Below are 5,292 nucleotides of genomic sequence, written 5' to 3'. Positions count from 1 at the left end.
TTCATGATAGTAACTTGTCAGAGGTATTTTTGTTTAATCAGTTTAATACTGACTTGTCTGATTACATCTGTGTGTCATAAATAACTTGTAGTTTAATATCAAATGGTTGTCGTCATCTAAAGTTTCATTCAAAGTTGATTGTAGATCATAACTTGGACAGTAATTTGTTTGAAATTGTTACTTCTTAAAATCATAATTTGGTGTTCCCAATCTCCTCCAGGAACAACCTATGACTGATAATTATGGAGTGAGTAGAACTTTGTGATTGTAACAGACATTCTTATATGTAACGTGCTTGGCAAGATGTGACTCAATGTTGTTGTACTTGATCTCTGTGTCAATCTATTGAGGAGTCCAATCAGACGTATCCGAAAGCCCTACTGAAGTGTATCTCTACATTTGATGAATTATTTAGTCATGTGCTTGAAGATGGTCTTAAACCATGGCTAAAAAGAGGCAAAGGTTAATTTTAGTATGGATTTTGAGGCCTATTTAGTAGACGTTACTTTTGAGTTGTTTTTGTAATGATTTTATTGTTATTTTTGTAATGGTTTATCATCTTTCTGAAAATTTTTAATTTTCCCTGGAAATTTGTGATTCAAACTTATTCATTTTCAGGTATTGAAATTATATTATAGGACCTATTAGAGAGTTACATTTTACATAATAAATGTGAATATTAAGATTAAAGAAATGTATTGAATTTTAATACAATATATATCAATGTATTCTAGAACAAAATTACTGGTAGATTCTCAATATTTGTCGAAACACCGCCAGCTTTACTTATTATGGAACAGTCCGGGCTGGACGATCAGAAACTTTCGCGAGAATGTGTCTCGTTATGAATAGAAAAAGATGGGCGTATTTCAGCAGAGAATATTTTCAGCCATCTTTAGGTTAAGGCAGCATCTGTGGAGACATAATTTGTGATACCTGTGACGAACACTAAATTTTGCAATGTTGCTAGGTTTTTAGAAGAAGATAAGGAATTCTCAGAAGATCGAATATCATTAGAAGCTGTGTTCATGATTATCCTATTTTACATGTGAAACTGCATCCTGAAATTGTGCTGGTAACCTACTTAAATTGCCATTATTATCTTTATCTTAATCTCAAAATCACAAGGAATTATAAAACTCTATAAACCTTTATTTTTGTAAAATGTTATTGAATGGTGAGAATTGGTAATTTATGAATCGTGTAAAACATTGTAAATATATTTCGTCTGAAATATAATTATTGTTATGTAAATAGGCTACTGTTTTCTAACGTGGTTCCTGTTTTTCTATTCTTCTATATGTAATCAGTTATTAGGGAAATAAGATATTAAAGTAGATTTTAAGTAATGCACGTTTTGATATAGCTGATACATCACCAATTGACGCATTTTGGATTTCCATAAAAAAGGAATATCTCACCATAGCTAAAAGCACTTTATCCTGTTACAGTTATCTACTTATCTCTGTGAAATAAGCTTCATAACCTCAAATAGTATCAAAACTAAGAAGAAATAGCATTAAAAAAAAAAAAACAGACTCAGGCATCACACTAATAAACTGTACAATTTACGGAATAGGGATACTGAAACAAAATAAATTTATATTAGAAGTCTTACTTTTTAAAGTCTGTGGTTCCATTTGATAATATCGTGAAGTATACCTATTCAAGTGTTGCCAAGTGTGCTTTGATATTCTTATAAGATCTCAGGAACACCACTAGTATAAAAGTTTGAGGAATAATGGATAAAAAACGCCGATCACAAAAACAACTCAGTTGTATATACATTTAACCCGTTATATTGTAATAAAAATAGTCAGATTCTCAAAAGCATTAGCAATTTATCCAAAATTCATTTTGAATATACTTAAATTATAGTCATGATATTTAATACCCTATCATTTACCCAATCGAAATGCGGTGTCAAATGCTTAGTTCAGGTTTTATTTGGTTTCAAGTAATTTACAGTAATTATGCGTCAGAAAAAAAAAATAAATTCGACATCCAACTTCACGCGAAGATCATTATCGATGGTCATGATTTCATCATTTTAATCTCATACAAAACAGTATGACTTTCACGAATGTATGAAAAGAGGTATTAAATGGCATTTGCATTAATGTATTCATGATTGATTTGTTTTTATGTTCGTGTTTAGTAATAACTGTCACTACGCTGTATAGATTTTTTGAAATTTCATGTTATCGTGACAAAATGTATTTACTGAAACTTTGTTTGGCATATTTAGATTTTCAAGATAATCATAAATAAAATTTAAAGATCAGAGTATATATCCATGAATGGCATCTTTATTGTCCCTTGACTGTTCCTTGAAAAAGAAAAAAAAAAATATTGGTTTGAAAAGGAATCAAGAAAATGCTTCTTTCTATAGTGCGTATTTGTGTGTTTGTTTGTGTGCGAGTGTGTGTGCGTGTCTCTGTGAGTGCGTGTGTGCATACTTTTGCATGTGTTTACTTGGACAATAAAATGCTATAAAAAAATCACCATCACAAAATTAAGTTTTTCATTTAACAAAAGCATCGCTGGTGAAACAATTTACAAAGTTTCCCTTTTCTTTGGATCTGTCAGTTTAACGAATCTTATATAATGTCCAAGTTTCATTAACTACCTACCTATAGAGAGTCCAAAAGGTTATAAAAATTAACTCTGGAATTCAATATGGCTTCATTTGATATTCATAAGGACTTAGTCCTTTTGAAATAGCAATATAATCGCTGGCCATCCAAAGCCATGAAAAAGAAAAAACCTTTTTATACTCTCTCAATGAGCTTGGTTTCAATTCATCCTTTGAAATGTTATGTTAATGGTTAAAGTATAAGCTAAAAACTGAACTCACAAACTTGACTACTTCATCCTAAATTTATGATGGGCTTTTGTTTATATTTTCCTCACATTGTAATTATATGCTAATAATAGGTCATGAACCTTTTTATTGTTCTCATTCTAACGATTTTGATATCTTTGAATATTTTTAATATATCACGCCCCTCAAATTATCAAAAAATCATATTTATGCGTATTTAATGTCTGCAGCCCCCCCCCCCCCCCCCCCCCCTTCTCTCTCTCTCTCTCTCTCTCTCTCTCTCTCTCTCTCTCTCTCTCTCTCTCTCTCTCTCTCTCTCTCTCTCTCTCTCTCTCTCTCTCACTTTATTCATAAAATAATCCGTCATACCAACTATAGACATGGTTTCACCCGTGCACAAAGGATTTCGCTCAAAATGCATTCATAAGTATAAACAACATATACTATTATCAAGATGTGGGGATGCTATTAAATATCTACAATTGTCGTTCCTACTTACACTCACTGATAAAGAAAATTTCGGTAAGATCAACAAGTAAATTGTCGGGCATCTAATTGCGTTTGCATTGGAGCGCTATTCCATGATGGTCACAACGATCTCCAAGGCTGCACATGAAACTGACGAAGTCCGGAAATCTAAGACAATGTAATCAACTAACCACTTAGATAAGTTAATATAGATTTTTTTTTTTCAAGGGTACATAATCTGAAATGTCTGAGGTCATCGAATAAGACAGGGAAGAATAACTCTATTAAATATCCTTGCTTCACTTTACCTTGATAAGTAGTTTTAGCATTATATGGTGACACCTGGAGGGAAGTAGGCTCCTTAGTTGACAATGAAATATTATCTTAGATTATTTCTTTAAATGGCAGCTATACCCCCATTCATAACATTAGGATTTTAGATTTGTAACCAGCTTACGGTAAAACAGACTTTTCCAGGATTTCTACACTACTATTTGGTTTACTCATTTCCATTTTCGTGACGTTCTGAATAACAGAACATATATTTATCTACCTTACTCAAAATTCATTACACAATATATTTTGTTATATTAAAGTCCATTAACGCATAAAATCCTTTACGTTACATTTCATAAGAATATTGGATGCATAAAATAGGAGTCTTATGTATTTAATGAATTTTCGGATTGAATAGTATACATTTAAATTTAAGATGAGAATTAACGCCACCTTCCTTAGGAATTGCATATTTCATACATTATTCAGTAACTTTATTAATTTTTTGTTAAGATTTCTTTGGTTCATCTCTTTAGAAAACAGGAATCATTCGTTTTCATAAGCATCGGACAGGAAAATGAATCTTAATATTTATGATATTACGTGCAAAAACCATAAATTTTCATTATATTTGTTATATAAAAGATTTTTCTTTAATATTCGTGATAGGCTAATCAGTGGGACTTCTTTTGTCTACGTTATGTACTGAAATATCTTGTATATATATATATATATATATATATATATATATATATATATATATATATATATATATATATATATATATGTGTATATATATATATATATATATATATATATATATATATATATATATATATATATATATTGATTGATTGATTGATTGATTGGTTTATGTCTTATAATTTACACAAAATTCATAGTCTTACTAAATGTTCCTGTCGTATTTTATATATCTACCTATCTATCTTTCGATCTATCTATATATATATATTATATATAATATATATATATATATATATATATATATATATATATATATATACATATATATATATATATATATATATATATATATATATATATATATATATATGTATATATATATACATATATATATATATATATATATATATATATATATATATATATATATTTATATATATAATATATATATATATATATATATATATATATATATATATAAATATATATATATATATATATATATATATATATATATATATATATATATATATTATATATATATATATATATATATATATATATATGAATTCCTATCATCAGCATATTTTTTTTTAACTATATTTCAAGACCTCAAAAATATCTAAACGTGAGTTTTTGCGGAACGTTTTTGTCTGGTTATCTAAAGAATCCTTAACTGCTATCATGATAAAGGAAGCTTAATGAGGATTAACTTGAATTTTGAGCTATTGATTGCCACCATAATCAGGTGATATTTTGGATATTTGTCCATTAATTTTCATTTTGGGTTATTGTTAGTAAAAAATTAAAATACTTATTTTTATCTATTCATAAGTAGGGATCTTGATGTACTTCAACAAATTATGTTATTCATTGCTTCTTGCGTCTCTAACTCGGCATGATATATTTTTCTTTTATACCCCTTCACTATTTTTTTCCAGAACAAATATTTGGAATTGCAGAAATTATAAGCAGTTTCTTACATAATGGTAAATTCATCTTCTGTTTACTTATGGCTG

The sequence above is a fragment of the Palaemon carinicauda genome, chromosome 4 (assembly GCF_036898095.1).
Source record: "Palaemon carinicauda isolate YSFRI2023 chromosome 4, ASM3689809v2, whole genome shotgun sequence".
NCBI lineage: Eukaryota > Metazoa > Arthropoda > Malacostraca > Decapoda > Palaemonidae > Palaemon > Palaemon carinicauda.
The sequence above is the reverse complement of the archived record's forward strand: the minus strand, read 5'-3'. Positions refer to the sequence as shown.